Below are 18,206 nucleotides of genomic sequence, written 5' to 3'. Positions count from 1 at the left end.
TAATTGGATCTAATTTCGGTGAAGTGCCAAGTATGAAGATTTGTTTACCTTGCTTTAGTGTTGGGTTTGAAAGCCTGTTCTGTGCATTTGTTAGAATGATTTTAGGTATTCGGAATTTATTGTCTTTCGAAAAACGCCTTGGAAAACAGTAGGATAGCAGCCTTTGACTGTTTTACAACTTAGTTTTGGCTAAGCAGCAAGGTTAGTGTTATTACTAGAGGGCCTTTTGTTTGTTTTCTACTCTCATTTGCAGAGTTGTCATATTATTCTAGTCTAATTAGAAAACTCTGAAGACAAACTTTTTTTTTTTTTTTGAGACGGAGTGTTGCCGTTGTGGTCCCGGGTTGGAGTGCAATGGCGCTATCTCGGCTCACTGCAACCTCCGCCTCCCGATTAGCTGAGAATACAGGCGCCTGCCACCACGCTCGGTCGAAACATTTTTATTAAGCTAAGAAATTTAAAATAACTGGGCCGGACGCGGTGCCTCACGCCTGTAATCCCAGGTACCCGGAAAGCTGAGGCAGGAGGATTACTTGAACCCCGGAGGCGGAGGTTGCAGTGAGCGGAGACCATGCCACTGCACTCTAGCCTGGGCAACAGAGACAGACTCCGTCCCCCCCCCCCCCCCCCCCCGCCACAAAAAACCCCAAATATTTTAAAATAATTAAATAGACCAGGCGTGGTGGCTCACGCCTGCAATTCCAGCACCTTGGGAGGCTGAGGTGGGTGGATCGCCTGAGGTCAGGAGTTGGAGACCCGCCTGGGCAACGTAGTGAAACCCCGTCTCTACTAAAAAAAATACAAAAAATTAGCTGGCAATGGTGCAGGCGCTCGGAATCCCAGCTGGTAGGGAGGCTGAGGCAGGAGAATCGCTTGAACCCAGGAGGCAGAGGTTGCAGTGAGCCGAGATCGTGCCATTTCACTGCAGCCTGGGCAACAAGAGCGAGACTCCGTCTCAAAAAAAATAAAAAATAGCATGGTTAATGTTACTGGGTTTTAAATATTAAAAACATAGGAAAGAAAATACTTCTCCACAATCTTAAAGTGTAAAAGATAAGGGGTAACATAACATTGCAACAAGTATAGCTTATCCTTTAGTGCTCATCACAGGTGTTTGTGTAACAGAATATGAACTTGAGTCTGTGAGGGCAGAATTGTCCTGTACATTTGAATGTCTAATACTGTTTTAAAGAGAATAGTTTTTGTTTTGATGTGACTTTAGCAATTAAGCCTGAAGTTAACTATTTTCATTGTTGTCAGATTTATTGCTAGTGTTATGTTTATAGTAATTTTCATCTTTTCAAGTTAGCAATGCATGGAAATTTGAATTTCTGCCCTTTTTGGAAAAGTGGTCTTTTATTTATCTTTATTTTTATTTATTTATTTTTTTTGGAGACGGAGTCTCAATCTGTCGCCCTGGCTGGAGTGCAGTCGTGCGATCTCGGCTCAGTGGAACCTCCGCCTCCGGGGTTCAAGCGATTTTTCTGCCTCAGCCTCCCGAGTAGCTGGGATTACAGGCCCTCACCAGCACGCCCAGCTAATTTTTGTATTTGTGCAGAGACGGGGTTTCACCATGTTGGCCAGGCTGGTCTGGAACTCCCGACCTCGTGATCTGCCCGCCTCGGCCTCCCAAAGTGTTGGGATTCCAGGCGTGAGCCATTGCCCCCGGCCTTATCTTTTAATACAATTAAAAGAACCCAGTAATCCTACTCCTAGACCTGTGTCCCATAGAAAAAAAAGTTAAACATGAGCGTGTAGTACTAGGGCATTCACTGTAGTACTGTCTGTAGTGTCAAAACGCTGGAAGCAAATTAAATGCCCATTAATAGGGTAATTGATGACTTCAGATATTTCCATACTGTGGAATATTATGCAGTCATTAAAAAGAATGTTACAACTAATTGCTTTTCCTCTCAGAAGCCCCTCTCTCTTACTAGAGAGAGCTGTTCTCTTTCCTTTCTTCTGCCTATTAAACCTCAGCTCCTAAACTCAGAAAAAAATAAATAAATAAAGAATGTTACACTCTTGACTTGGAGGAACTTCCATGGTGTACATTTAAATAAAAGGTAGTTTTGAAGTGGGATATATTATGTGATCTTAATTTCATAACACAAAGGAAAACATATAGATCTGTAGATAAGGATATATGGATATGGAGTAGAGAAAAGGAAAAGACTCAAAACTCACACAGAATTTTTGAGGAAATGTATAGGTAAAAATCTAAGAAGGCTACAGTCAAGGACTTGAGGCCAGAAGACATCCCATCAAATCTGAGTAAAACTAGCGCAGTGTGGGACACAGAAATTCTAATATGCTACCAAAATTACTTATGGATTGCTACCAGTTCTAGAAGGGAAAACTGAGGACTGATATTTGTATTTTCAGTGTATATAATAGTTTAGAATTGTTAAAAAATGAACAGATGGGCTGTACTTGGTGGCTTATGCCTGTAATGCTAGCACTTGGGGAAACCGAGGTGGGAGGATAGCTTGAGTCCAGAGATTGGAGACCAGCCTCGGCAACATGTTGGAGCCGCATTTCTACAAAAAACACAAAAATTATCCAGACGTGGTGGCATGTACCTGTAGTCCCAGCTGCTGGGGTGGATCATCTGAGCCTGGGGGAAGTTGAGGCTCCAGTGAGCCATGATCCTGCCTCTGTACTCCAGCAGGGACAGAATGAGACCTTGTCTGAAAAGTACAAAAACTAAAATTGAATGAGCAACTAGCTCTGGCTTTCATGATTTGTGCTTATAGATTTTTTTATAATGCCCTGATTCCCATTATATGATGTATTTGGATAAATACCTGTCATCCTGTAAATTAAAGGATTAAACTGATAAGAGCAGAAAACAGAAATTAGCACACTAGTTGATCTAGCTCAGATATAGTGCCTGTGCATCAGGTGCTCCATGAATATTTGTTGGATGAATAAATGATCATAAACCTATATAAAAATGAAGAAATAACAGAAAAAAAATAATTTGTTCTATATCAATCCCATGAATGAGATTGAGTGGGTTAATAGAATCCTTTCTATCTCAGAATGTTCTGGAAAGTCTTGAGTAAAAGACTTAAAATAATTCTACTTTGTGCCAAAAGAAGGATTGCTGACTTTTGAAGGTGGTTTTTGAGTCTTTAACATTCTTTACTAATGTATTCCCCAAAGTTAAAAAATTCTAGTTAGATTTTAAAAAATAGTTCTTTAACATTGAAAAAACAGTTTTGTTGAGGTATAATACACATACCATAAAATTTACCCAATTTAAGTACATCGTTTGATCAGTTTTAGTAAATTTATATAGTTGCACAGCTGTCATCAGAGGCTACTTTTAGAACATGTCCATCATTCCAAAAGGGTTCCTTGTGTCAGTGGAATTGCTGGGTTGTATTGTTTAAGTATTTGTTAAAAAAAACAGAAACAAATCTGCCTAACTTCTGCAGACTATGTACCAGTTAACATTTCCATGAACAATGCATGAGGGTTGTGATTTTTCCCCATCCCTGTCAACACTTGGTTTGTCAGTTTGTTTTTATGTAGCCATTCTAGTGGATGGGTAGTGATGGCATATGGTGGTTTTAATTTGTATTTCCTTCACGAATAATGATATTGAAGAATTTGTATATGTTTATTTTCCATGCATATCTCTTTGGTGAAATGTCTCTATACATTTTTGTGCATTTTAAAATCAAGATCATTAACCAAAACAACAAATAAGTATTCTCTTTTATTTTGAGAATTAATTTTTGTTGTTGTGAAATATACACCTAATATACCTGTAAAAGAGTGGTTAAAATGTTGTATGTATGCTTTAAAGGATAATATAGTGGAAACTTGTGTTCCTACTGCGCGGGTTAGGAAATGGGTCATTAATAACTTTGAAACCTCCTAAATGCCTCTCTCCTGCGTTTTCCTTCCTCCACATCAGATGTAGTATTTCTTCAATTTTCTATTAATGTTTTGTATTTTTATAGTTTTACCATATATATTTTATATATATCCTTAATATATTAGTTTTTAAAATTTTTTATTAACCTTCAGTTTATTCATTTTTTCAACACTGTGTAGTATCCTATTGTAGTAAAGTATTTCAGTTAACTTATCCATTCCTCTAGATGGAGATTGGGATTATTTCTGGTTTTCAGTTATTAAAAAGAATGCTGCTGCTGGGTGCGGTGGCTCACACCTGTAATCTCAGCACTTTGGGAGGCCGAGGCAGTGGATCACGAGGTCAAGAGATGGAGACCATCCTGGCCAACTTGGTGAAACCCCGTGTCTACTAAAGATACAAGAATTAACTGGATATGGTGGTGTCGTCTGTAGTCCCTGCTACTCGGGAGGCTGAGGCAGGAGAATTGCCCCGAATCAGGGAGGCGAGGAGGTTGCAGTGAGCCTGAATAGATGCTGCTGCACTTCAACAGCGGAAGCGAGACAGGTCTCGAGGGAAAAAAAAAAAAAAAAACAAAAAAAACAAGCTGTTAAAAATAGGGCCAGGACTAAGGAAAGGTAAGTGAGGTGCTTAGGGTTCACATTTTATGGAGTAAGTACCCCCTCAAGGTTTGTACCCTGGGTACCTCACATGCCTCACTTTCGTCCTAGCCCTGAGCATTATTATGTAGGTCTTCTGATGTAATATCTAAGTTTCTCTAAGGTATACCTAGAAATAGATTGCTAGGTAATAGAGTATTACTTACAGGAAACTATATGGTGATTGTAACAATTTATGCTTCTACCATCAGTCATTATGGTGGATATGAAATTATGTCTTAATGTGATAATTTACATTGCCCTGTTTTTTGTTTTTTTGAGACAGAGTCTTGCTGTATCACCCAGGCTGGAGTTCAGTGGTGTGATCTTGGCTCACTGCAACCTCCGCCTCCTGGGCTCAAGTTATCCTTCCATCTCAGCCTCCCGAGTAGCTGGGACCACAGGTGCAGGCCAGGCTTGGCTAATTTTTGTATATTTTGTAGAGACAGAGTTTTGCCATGTTGCCCAGGCTGGTCTTAAAGTCCTGAACTCAACAGCCTGCCTTGGCATACCGAAGTGCTGGGATTACAGGCGTGAGCCACCACACCTGGCTGTTTGTTTTGAGCCTGTTCCTCAGGCTGGAGTGCAGTGGTTCGATCATGGCTTGCTGCAACTTGGCCTCCTGGGCTTAAGAGATCCTCCCACCTCAGCCTCCTGAGTAGCTAGGACCCCTACGGGCACGTGCCACTATGACTGACTAATTCCTAAAGTTTTTTAATAGAGGCAGGGTCTCGCTATTTTGCCCAGGCTGGTCTCAAATTTCTAGGCTCATGTGATCCTCCTGCCTCAGCCTCCCAAAGTGCTGGAATTATAGGCGCGAGCCACCACACCTGGCCTGATCTATCTGTCTTTTTTTTTTTTTTTTGAGGCGGAACCTTTCGGCAGCAATGTCACCAGGCTGGGTGCGATGGCTGATCGGCTCACTGCAAGCTCCGCCTCCGGGTTCATGCCACATTCTCCTGCATAAGCCTCCGAGTAGCTGGGGACTTACGAAGCCCTTCACCGCGCCCGGCTAGTTTTTGTAATTTTAGTAGAGGCGAGGTTTCACGCCATGTTAGCCGGATGGTCTCGATCTCTGACCTCGCCCGATCCACCGCCTCGGCCTCCCAAAAGTGCTGGGATTACAGGCAGACCGCAGCCGGCCGATCTATCTGTCTTAAACTAGAGAATTTCATTTTTTTCTACCTCTTTTCTTGCTTTTTTTTTTAAAAAAACTGAATTTCCATCTGTTCCCCCTCCTTTCTGCTCCTCTTCATTCCTTGGAAGTTATACTTTGCCTTCCTTTAATGAGTACCAAAGGAATTAAAAAATACGATGTTTACTGTAAGTCCAAGCTTAAATGTTGCTAACACAGGGACTATCAAATGCTTTACTACCATCTATTGCCATCTGCAAATGTATGCCATTGTTGTTTAGTTTTGTAATTCCTAATGTATTTTAATTAAACACCACAAATTATGCTTTTTTTTGGTTTTATTCAGTCAGTAGATGCTTAGAATACTGGCTTATCTTACTAATTCCTTTGCTCATTCAACTCCTTCATCCTAGGATTATTTTTCTTTTTCCTAATATATTTTCATTAAAAGTTTATTTGGTGAGAATCTAAAAACTCTCAAATTCTGAAGTTTTAAAAATTTGCCTTTGTTGTTGAAAATTAGTTTTGATGGATGTGAGAATCTAGATCAGGTGTTGGCAAACTTTTTTTTGTAAAGAGCCAGATAGTAAATATCGTGGGCTTTGTAGGCCATGTAGTCTCTGTGATAACTACTCAACAATGGTGTTGTAGGACAAAAGCGACCATAGACATTCTATAAATATGAGTGTGGGTATGTTCCAACAAAATTTTGTTTATAGACACTGAAATTTGACTCAGAATTTTCATGTGTTAAAATATTTTTTGAATTTTTTCAACCATTTAAAAATGTAAAAATCATTCTTAGCTTGTGGACCAAATAAAAAACAGGATGGATTTGACCTGTGGGCCATACTCAGCTGACCTCTGGTCTAAATTAACATTCATTTTACTTAGTACCTGACACTGGAGTAATTCTGATGATGATGTCTTCTTGTGATATTGTCTTCCATTTTTAATTGTTGAAGAGCCAACTGTCAGTCTGTCTTTTTTGGTTTTCTTTTCCTCTGTTTTTCTTTTTGAAATGGAGATTTGCTCTTATCACCCAGGCTGGAGTGCAGTAGCGTGATCTTGGCCGACTGCAGCCTCTGTCTCCTGGGTTCAAGTGATTTTCCTGCCTTGGCCTCCCAAGTAGCTGGGATTACAGGTGCCCACCACCATACCCAGATAATTTTTGTATTTTTAGTAGGGTAAGGTTTCCTGCATGTTGGCCCGAGGCTGGTGTTAGGCTCCTGACCTCCCGGGTGATCACCTGGGGCCTCCCCAAGGGTGCTGCTGGGTTTGGGTGCGAGGAGCGCAGTCTGGCCTTTCTTTGTTATTTTTGGAGTGGTCTCCTCTGTCCTGGACTTGGGGGCAGTAGCATGATCTTGGCTCTACCACTGCCCGGCCTCTGCCTCCCAGAGTTCCAGGCGGGCTGCCTCAGCCTTCCAGAGTGGCTGGGACTGTAGGCGTGCCACCATGCCTGGCTAATTTTTTGTGTTTGGTAGAGATGGGGTTTCACCATGTTGGCCAGGCTGGTCTTGAACTCCTGACCTCAAGTGATCCTCTCCCCTCGGCCTCCCAAATAACTGTCCTTCCTTTGTTGGTAATCTGGTGATATATTTTATTGTTTGGCTGCTTTTAAGAGCTGCTTCTTGTCTCTGGTGCTGTTCCTTATGATGTATCTAAGTATGTATTTATTTTCATTTAACCTGGTCAGGATTTGTTGAGTATCCAGAAACTAAGGATTGGTGTTTCTCATTACATCTGGAAAAATTTCAGCCATTATTTTTGCTTATATTGTGGTATGTCATAGGAAGATGATAAAAGAAAAATTAATTTGATGGTTTTCTACGAGGTTATAGTGTAAAATAACTATCTCCGTTTTAGAATTGAGTGCTAGACAGTTTCTGTGTAGATGACCTCATAAGCTTCCTTTTATCAAACAATGATCACTTTTTTGGTTTGGCTGCTGAGAAGTATGGCGTCAAGTATAATACTAATATGAGGTGTTTAAGAACTTAGTATATTTCTTATGCACAGTTTACTATATACTATAATTATACATTAAAAATGCACATTGTAAATATAAATATGCATAATACATTGTTAATTGTTTGGATACCAAAAGTATAACTTGACGTTTGTTTTTTAAACCATATTCAAAATAACACTTTGTATCAGAATATGGATTTAATGGATTAAATTGCGTAATTGGTGAGCTACTGATTATTCTTGTTATTTGGATGCTTCTTTAAGTTAGCAGCTTTATATTGTGGTCCTTCAATATAGACTACTTATTTCATTTCAGAGAACTCAATTTCCTGCATCTACTGAGTCTCAAAACCCCAGCAGAAAAAAGGTCTGTATGCAATTTCATTGTAGGTGTATATTTGCGCAGGTTTCTCTCTCTCTCTCTATCTTTTTGGCCAGGGCAGGTCACTGCTTAGGCTGGAGTGCAGTGGCACAGTCTCAACTCACTACAACCTTTGCCTCTGGGGCTCAAGCAGTTCTCCTGCCTCAGCCTCTCGAGTAGCTGGGACTACAGGCATACGCCACCACACCTGGCTAACTTTTGTGTTTTAGTAGAGATGAGGTTTCACCGTGTTTGCCAGGCTGGTCTTGAACTCCTGACCTCAGGTGATCCACCCACCTCGGCTCCCAAAGCGCTGGGATTACAGGTGTGAGCCACTTCACCGCACCCGGCCAGGTTTCTCTCTCTTGTTGATTCTCTTTTCTTCTGGGTTTCACGTGGGTGTTTGGGAAAAGAAGTAATAGTCTAAATGTTCTGTCGCATCTAGCTTTTATTTAATAGAGTTATTAGATATTAGGAGGTTGGTTTGTCTTGGAAATTATTTAAATGGGGTTTGATTATTAAGTAAGTGTGTACTAATTTTCTGCTTCTGGAAAAACCACTCTGTGAAGTTCGAGATATCTTTTTGCTTTATTGGTTTCTAGTTTAATTTTACTGTGGATAGAGAACATTCTTTATATGGTTGTTTTGCATGGCACAGAAATACGGTAACCTTGTTAGTAGATGTTCCACGTGCACTTGGGAGAATAGCCATTCTCGACTGCTTGTTGGAGTAGCATTCTATGTGCGTGAACTAGGTCAGGGTGGTTGATAGTGTTCTGTGCTTACAGATATTCATATTCTTGCTGATGTAGTTACTGGTTGGAAGGGTGATAGAAGAGTGTTGAAGTGTGCAAATGTACTTGTGGATTTGTTTCTACTTTCAATTCTATCAATTTTTGATTTGTGTATTTTGAAGATCTGTTGTTGGATGCATATACATTTAGGATTGTCTGATTTCTTGGTAAATTGACGCATTTGTCATTATGTAGTATTCCTCTTCAATTTCTGATAATATTCCTTGTTTGAAGTCTACTTTGATAATATTTTAGTTTTAGTTATTTATTTAGCTGTTTTAGTTTTGTTGTGGCCAGTCTTTGAATGATATCAACGTATAATTTTCGTAGAGTAAAAGTTCCCTTTTTTTAGTACAAGTTCGGTTTGGAAATAAAATGGAAACCAGCCGTGTAATCACTACTGGCACCATAATCAAGTTATAAAAGTTTAGTTACTCCCCCAAAATTCACCTTTACTTTGTAGTAAACCACTTCTTCCATTTCAATTGCTGGGAGCCATTAATCTGTTTCTTTCTTCCTAGTTTTGCCTTTCTCAGAATGCCAAATAAATGGACTCATACATTATTATTTTTTAGAGAGGTCTTGTTTCCATACTTTAAGCCTAGAGTACAGTGGTGTGATTATAGCTCACTGCGTATAAACTCCTGGAGTTCAGCGGTCTTCCCTAGTACCTGGGTCTATAGGTGCATGCCACTGTGCCTGAAAGCTAATTTTTTAGAAATTTTTAGAGCAGCTGGGGCCTGGCTCTGTTGCCCAGGCTGGTTTTGAACTCCTGGCTTCAAGTGATAGTGCATCTTCGCTCACAGAATTGCTGGAATTACAGGCATGGGCTATTGCACATGCGGGTTCGTATAGAAAGCTTTTCAGTGGCTTTTTAAACCTCATACAATGTTTGTTTGTTTGTTTTTTGAGCGGAGCTTTGCCCTTGTCGCCCAGGCTGGAGTGCCGTGGTCAGATCTCCGTCACTGCAACCTCTACCTCCTGGGTTCAAGCGATTCTACTGTCTCAGCCTCCCAAGTAGCTGGGATTCCTAGCGTGCACCACCATGTCTGGCTCATTTTTAAATTTTTAGTATAGATGGGGTTTCACCATGTTGTTGGCCGGGCTGAGTGTGGGCTCCTGACCTCAGTAGGTCACCTGACATTTCAGTGCTGGGATTACAGGCATAAGCCACTGCATCCAGCACAATATAGGGAAGTATTACAAAAACGGAGAAATATCATCCTTAAGGATTAATGGACTTTAATTAACAAATTAAAAATCAAAGTAGTACTTTGAATAAAAAGCTGTCACATTTTACTGTGAAATCCTTAGACTTTTTTTAAACCTCTAGTTCAGGTTTTTTCAGCATGAATGATATTTTGAGCAAGATCAATCTTTGTTGGGAGAGTTGTCCTGTATATTGTAGGATGGTTAACAACATCCCTGGCTTCTACCTAGTGGATGACAGTAGCAGTTAATTGTAACAACCAAAAGTGTCTCCAGATGTTGCCAGTTATTCCTTCTGGGGCAAAATTGTTTCCACTTGAGAACTACTGCTCTGGTTGAGTAGTATAATACTTGCAAATAGAAGGCAGGAAGTTGGTAAGTGTGTCAAGAATTCACACAGCAGTTGGGTTAGCAAGCTGAGAGACTTGATTTGAACAAGTAGCAACTGGAGGCATTTTGACTGAGAATGGATGTTGTCCCTCCCCCTCCCCCTTTCCTCCTCAGCTTGAGAGGTCCATATCCTAGTTTGACTCTTTAGTTTTGAGGGTGATGACTGCTAACTGTGGAAGGGGTAAACAGATTTCTAGTTGGTATTTTTGTCCAAATATATCAGGACTTTTTCAAGAACAGGCAATGAAATTGTTGATCAGAACGACTTGATGGTTCTGAGAAAATAATATCCTACATGAGGCTACTGAAGTCCCCTTCCTTTTGCCCCATGATGTGACCTTAGGTGACTTCTGGCTTTCAGTTGATGATCTTAGCCATCACTGAGATGAGTGAACTGATTTACTGCTTAAGTCTATTTCCTTCCTTAAAGGAGTCTTCATTGAAAACTCTACCCATTTTGGGGTGGCCATAGCTGAGGATGAGTTTTGTCAACAACCTGAGATGATACACTCTGTGAGAAGCTTGATCTCAGTTTGATATCTGGTTTTAGATTAATTTTTAATAGAATAATTTATTATGGTAAAATATACATGAAATTTACCATTTTTAAGTGTGTAAGTCAGTGGCATTAAGTACATTTACAAAGTTGTGTAACCGTCACCACTGTCCATTTCTAGAAGTGTTTCATCATTCCAAAGAGAAGCACTGTACCCAGTAAGCAATAAATCTCCACATCCTCTTGCCTCCCCAGATCCTGGTAATCTCCATTCTATTTTCTGTATCTATGAATTTGACTATTCTAGGTTTTTCATATAAAAGTGAATCATACAATATTTGCCCTTTTCTGTCTGGCTAATTTGACTCAGCATTTTCAAGGTTCATTCACGTTGTAGCATGTATCAGAATTTCATTCCTTTTTAAGGCTGAAAAATATTCTAGTGTATGTATATATCCCATTTTGTTTATCTGTCTGTTGATGGGCATTTGGGATTGTTTTCCTTAGAGTCTTTATATGTCAGTAATTCTTAACGAATTTAAAGGTTGTAGAAAGTAGGAACTTTGTAGATGTTCTAGAAATATGTCATTTCCTGTACTGTATATAATTATTCTACAGACTAATTACTGTGTATATATTTGGTTCTCATAAGTGATTTTGTAGATGCTATACATGCTCTTGACTTCATTAATCTTTTCCTTTTGCTAATTTTGGTCCTTGTGTATACAGAATTGTAGAGTTACAAGGTAATTTAGTTGTTATCTAATTCACCCTGAAGTCTACATGAAACCACTGTCATAGAGTCTTTGATAAGTAGTTACCAAATCTCACTATTTCTACTGTGATAGTGAGTGACTTTCATTGATTAGCTTTTGAAAGAATAGTTTATCTTACTTGTCTTGGTATCCTCACCTCTGAGTCTATTTGTCTATTGTAATCTGGCTTTTGCTGTACCACTCCGCTGAGTAAATTGATGAGCTAGGCATTGTTTTTTTTCTCTCACTGCAACCTCTGCCTCCTGGGTTCAAGTGATTCTCTTGCCTCAGCTTCCTGAGTGGCTAATTACAGGCTGCATACACACCTGGCTAATTTTTTGTATTTTTAGTAGAGACGGGGTCTCACTGTGTTGGTCATACTGGTCTCGAACTCCTGACCTCATGATCCACTTGCCTCAGCCTCCCAAAGTGCTGGGATCACAGGTGTGAGCTACTGTGCCTAGCCCAATTCTGTTTAATTTTTGAGGAACAATGTTAACTTCTAATTTAAATGGAAGGTAGTATATATCTAATTTTTCCCTATTTCAATGCTAGTAAATCTTTAAATCTGAAGTACACACTTGGATTTTGACAGATATGTATACTCATGTACATATTTATATTCCTGTAATCATGAGATCAAATTAAACATTTTTATCACCTAGAAAGTTTCCTCATGCCTTTTTCCAGTAAGTCTTCTGCTTCACTTCCCCAGATGCAACCATCATTCTGATTTCTGCCTAATAAATTGATTTTGAACTGTCCTATAAGTGGTGCTTGAACTTCACACAAAGGAGCCATACAGTATCTACTATTTAGCTTTTGGCAACTTTTATACAACATGTTGTTTTGGAGACTTATCCATGTTGTTATATGTATCAGTAGTTCTTTTATTTAAAAATGCTGTCTAATATTCAGTTGCATGCATGTACCACTGTTTGTCCATTCTCCTGTTAATGAACATTTGCAGCGTTTCTAGTTTTTGAGTATTGCGAAAGTTCCTATGAGTATTTATTGATTGATTGATTGATTGATTGATTGATGGAGTCTTGCTGTTGCCCAGGCTGGAGTGCAGTGGTGCAATCTTAGCTCACTGCAACCTCCGTCTCCCGGGTTCAATCGATTCTTCAGCTTCAACCTCCTGAGTAGCTGCGACTACAGGCGTGTGCCACCATGCCCAGCTAATTTTTGTATTTTTCGTAGAGACAGGGTTTCACCATATTGGCCAGGCTGATCTCGAATTCCTGACCTCATGATCCGCCTGCCTCGGCCTCCCAAAGTGCTGGGATTACAGGCATGGCCACCGAGCCCGGCCTGAACATTTATTTACTGGTCTTTTTTTGTATGTGTATGTGGCATGTGTTTTCACTTGAATAAGTGCCTAGGGAGTGGAATTGCTGGGTCATATGTGAACTGTTCGTTTTAAGTTAATAAATTGCCACAGTATTTTTCAAAGTGGTTGTACAGTTTATCCTACCACCAGCAACGTGTGAGGATTCTATTTGCCTACTTTCTTGCCAACGTTTGTTACTATCAGTCTTTTTCATATTAGACTTGCTGGTGGTTTGTATTGTGTTTTATTGTGATATTAATTTGCATTACCCTAATGACTAGTGATGTTGAACACCTTTTCATATACTTATTGGTCATATCTTTTGTGTAGTGCCTGCTCAAGTTTTTTGCCTATTTTTAAAATTCTTTTTTCCTTATTGATTTGTGAGACTTCTTTATATATGCTGAATGTAAGTCCTTTGTCTGTTATATGTGTGGTCAATATTTCCCCCCAGCCTACCTTCATTTTGTTAAGGTGTCTTCGATGATCAGAAGTTTTAATTTTGATGAAGGCCGATTTACTATTATTTTTCTTTTGTGATGAATGCCTTCTGTGTCTTGTCTGGGAAATCTTGATCCTTACCCCAGGCTGAGTTGTGTGTCCCCTCCCTCTTCTGCATTAATATCGCAGAAACTAATTTTTTGGTTTTAGAAAATGTCTAATTTGGCTCAATCAGTAATTTTGGATACCTTTCTATTGAAATACATATGCAGAAAAGTACATACATAAATCATAATTGTACTGTGCAGTGAATTTTTACAAAGTAAACATACGCATGTAATCGCCATCTAGATTAAGGTATAGAATATTATCAGTGCCCTCCAGGCTGCCTCCTTATTCCCTACCAGTCATTAACCACCCCTCCCAAAGGTAGTAACTTGTATTTAGCTTCTGTCTTCTAGATCAGTTTTGCCTGCTTTTGAATTTAATGTAAATGGAATCATGCAGTATGTACTTTTAATGTCTGGCTTCTTTGTTCAGAATTACGTTTGTGAGATTCATGTATGTTGTTGCATGTGGTAGTGGTTGGTTGTTTTCTTCCTTGTTTATATTCCATTATGGGGCTCTACCTAAGTCTATTCATTTTATACTTGATGAACATTTGAGATATTTTTATTTTGATGTATTATGAATAATGCCACCATGAAGAGTCGTGTACACATACATACTTAGGAGTAGGATTTTCAGGGTCACCAAGGATATATTTAGGGCTCAGTAAATATTAGCAAGCAGTTTTTGAAATGTGGTTAATATAATCCCCATGTGTAAAATAAAGATTAATGCAGGAACACACACACACACTTGTAGTATCTTGCATAAGTACTTGAAAATACTCAAGAAATTCTTCCCCTCTGGTGAGGGATAGGAATGGAGTGGATCTTTAGTATCCTATGTGCCCTTTGAATTTTGTTTTCCTGTAAGTATGTATTTTTAAGAAAACCAACTAGTTTTATTTTATTTTAATTTTTTTTAAAATTTTTATTTTTTTGAGGCGGAGTCTCGCTCTGTCGCCCAGGCTGGAGTGCTGTGGCGCGATCTGGGCTCACTGCAAGCTCCGCCTCCTGGGTTCACGCCATTTTCCTGCCTCAGCCTCCCAAGTATAGCTGGGACTACAGGCCCCTGCCACCACGACCAGCTAATTTTTTTTTTTTGTATTTTTAGTAGAGATGGGGTTTCTCCGTGTTAGCCAGGATGGTCTCGATCTCCTGACCTCGTGATCCGCCCACCTTGGCCTCCCAAAGTGCCAGGATTACAAGCGTGAGCCACCGCGCCCCGCCGACCAACTAGTTATTTTTAAAAATCATTTGAAAGTCTTCCTACTTTGGTATATTGAAAGTACTACTGGCCGTGCGCGGTGGCTCACGCCTGTAATCCCAGCACTTTGGGAGGCCGAGGCGGGTGGATCATGAGGTCAGGAGATCGGGACCATCCTGGCTAACAGTGAAACCCCGTCTCCACTAAAAATACAAAAAATTAGCTGGGCGTGGTGGCGGGCGCCTGTAGTCCAGCTACTCAGGAGGCTGAGTCACGAAATGGCCTGAACCCGGGAGGCGGAGCTTGCAGTGAGCCGAGATTGGGCCACAGCAGTCCAGCCTGGGCGTCACAGCGAGACTCCCTCTCAAAAAAAAAAAAAAAAAAAAAAATTGAAGCACTGCTTTTAAAAAAAATAGAAAAAGCTTAAAATCATTTTTAAATCATTGTTATTTTTCTGAGATGGAGTCTTGCTCTGTCACCAGGCTGGAGCCCAGTGGCACATCTCCGCTCATCTCAACGTCTGCCTCCTGGATTCAAGCAATCCACCTATCTCAGCCTCCCAGGCAGCTGGGACTAAGGTGTGTACGCCAGGCCCAGCTTAATTTTTTTTTTTTTTTTTTTTTTGTATTTTAGTAGAGACGGGGTTTTCATCTGCTGGTTGCTAGGGATGGTCTCGATCTCCTGACCTCGTGATCTGCCCACCTAGGCCTCCCAAAGTGCTGGGATGACAGGCATGAGCCACCGCGTCTGGCCGCTTTAAAATCATTAATGTTGTGTTGCTCAGTTATGTCTAATTGACAGCCCAAACATTTACATTTTAATATTAGAAAATCCTTTATGATTGGGCAGAAACTTGGTGTAGTTTAATGGGTAACCTTGGAGACCTGGGTTATAGTCCTGCCTCTTCCCTTAACTACTTATTGAATGTGGACAATTTACTTAACCTTTAGGGCCTTAATTTCCTCTTTTGTAATGTGGGACTATTCTCTGAATTGCATAACTCACTGGCCTTATATGAATATTCATTGGAATAATAGGAGAGAAAACACTTTGAGATACATATACGCACACACACCCCCTTAACAAGGAAATAATTGTTAAGTTTTGAGGAAGTAAAATAATTTTAAATAATCTAAGTTATAACATAAAACCAGAATTAGCTAATCTCTTATATGACTTTTTTTTCTTCCTCATTTCCTGTTAAGCTAATGAGAAGCAAACAAACTGGATAGCAGCAATAAAATTTAAAACTTAAAGGCCAGCTTCTAGCATATACTGTTGAGTCAATACTGATTCAGCCCAGTCTCTTCCTCTTCCTTAATCATTTATGTCCCTGAACAGGGTAGATGTTCCTCTTGATCCTGGTCCTGTTTGCCCTCAGATGCATTCCTTGCCTTCTCTTCTCTTTTTGGTATAGTGAGGAACTGACTCTTGCAGGCTCCTTTTCTTCGTAGGCTTCTGTGTCAGCAGTTTCTGGCTGGATTAGCAAGTGGAGGAACTGGCAGGAGATTAGAAGGCAAGAGGAAGGAGAAGCCAGGGCTTCCCTCCCTGGCCTTCAGGCCTCAGAGTAGTAGTGGCTTTTTGCTCATGCAGACTTCTGATTTGTCTCACCATTCCCTGTTGGGCCTCTCATTTCTTCCATTGCCTGTTCTCTGCATTAAAGTCCTTGTGTTTCAAGTCCTCAAGTGTTTTTTTCTTAGGCTCTGACTGATACAGGGTTCAAAATGATAGTAATGAAAATGTCTTACATTTATATTCTTTTCAAGATTTGTTCTCTCTTTTGATGCCCCAGATATCCTATTGAGGTAGAAAAGTGTTATAATTCCTGTTTGGCATGAGGAAATGAACATTTATTGAATGACCATTTTCAGATTCTTTGGATTTTTGGGTGAAAATTATAGCGGGGATAAATGGAGGCCCAGAGAAGTGAAATAACTTGCCCTAGGTCCCATAGAAGGCTGGTATTGAATCGAGATTGAAATTCTACATGTGAAAACTTTTATGTGCTACATGTCTGCTAGTCCTGGAAGAAATCCTTTCTTTGATGAGTATTATTCTTTAAAGAAGGCTTTACTTACAATGTATTTACAAAAGCCTTAGTTATTTAGTAAATTTTTCAAGTAAAAGTCTGAACCATAATAGTTTTCTGCTTAGCACTTATATAGCTAGCATACTACCCCTAGCGTTAATCAAAGTGTCACGTAAAGGTTTGATTTTTGAGCCTAAGCAGAATTTGAAATTCTTCAAAGAGAATTCAGCACCTAGGGCAAATTACAGGGGAGAATTCTTGAGGTGTCATGTTTATTCACTTCTGGAATTGTTTAAAATATGTCAGGTGCATCCTTAAAGGGAGAAAGAAGGGGAAGAGATGTTACAAAAGAGTAGAATGGGGCAAGAGAAGTGGCAAGATTGCCACTTGTTGCTAGGTTGCCAGCCTTCTGCCCCCACTGTCTTGGTGATGGTGGAGGGGTAGTGTGGGAGCTGGGATATGAATGAGGTCTTTTTTATAACTCACTAAAAGCCATTACCTTGTCTTCATCTCATCAGCTGGCACCTGTCAGCTGTTACCTGACCTTGTGGTAACATAGGCTCCTGAAATGTAGCATTGGAGATGATCACTCTGCTTTATTGCAAAATAGGGGAGATTCTGCTCTGCATTTACATACTTATATTTTTTGGAGGATCTTTCAACTAGTAGTTCTTATAATACCTGCGAAAGCATATAAGAACCAGTATTCCCATTTTTAGGGGGAGTTGGAGTGAGCAATGATTTGGAATACCAGAAATTCAACTTATACATTTGCAGGTAAAATTCTAATTGTAAATTCAGGATTCATAGACTCTAGGAATTTCTGAGGTATCCAGAATTCCTTCATCTTTGACAATAAGTAGATAATAATGGTAATAAAAATAACAGCAACAGGCCCAGCACAGTGGCCCACACCTGTAATCCCAGCACTTTGGGAGACTGAGGCAGGTGGATCACTTGAGGTCAGGAGTTCAAGACCAGGCTGGCCAACATGGGAAAACCCCATTTCTATAAAAAATACAAAAATTAGCTGAGTACTGTGGTGTGTGCCTGTAATCCCAGCTACTCAGTAGGCTGAATCATAAGAATCATTTGAATCTGGGAGGTGGGGATTGCAGTGAGCTAAGATCACGCCCCTGCACTCTGACCTTTATGACAGAACTGCATCTAAAAAAAAAAAACACAAAAAAAACAAAAAAACACGCAAAAAACCCAGCAACAATAATAGGTAACATTTCTTTAAGGCTTACTATGTACCAGGCAGTATTTGAACTTCTTTATATATTAGATAATTCGATCCTCACAACTCTATAAGATCAGTATTTTATTTCCTGACCCTTCTATTTAAAAGTAAAACCCGCCCACCCGGCACTGTTTCTCTTTCCTCCTTTATGTTTCTTTATAGAAAAATATCACTCATAAGTATAACATACTTTATTATCTATCCTGTG

General features: G+C 39.8%; 1 protein-coding gene across 3 annotated transcripts in view; it reads left to right on the top strand.

The window, feature by feature from the left end:
• Window positions 1-4,470: 4,470 nt before the first annotated feature.
• The window catches only part of BBS4 (Bardet-Biedl syndrome 4), a 54,851-nt gene continuing 41,115 nt past the window's right edge, over window positions 4,471-18,206 (top strand). For 2 of the 3 annotated variants that reach the window (XM_031668516.1, XM_031668517.1), the window contains exons 1-2: window positions 4,471-4,506; window positions 7,950-8,000. The gene's annotated coding sequence lies outside the window, so the exon portion shown is untranslated. Of the gene's footprint in view, window positions 4,507-7,172; window positions 8,001-18,206 lie in introns of those variants that run through there. The other variant, XM_031668515.1, reaches the window with a different exon arrangement.

Source organism: Papio anubis, chromosome 7 (assembly GCF_008728515.1).
Source record: "Papio anubis isolate 15944 chromosome 7, Panubis1.0, whole genome shotgun sequence".
In the NCBI taxonomy this organism is placed as follows: domain Eukaryota; kingdom Metazoa; phylum Chordata; class Mammalia; order Primates; family Cercopithecidae; genus Papio; species Papio anubis.
Note: the sequence above shows the minus strand (reverse complement) of the source record. Positions and strands in the feature narration are given on the sequence as shown.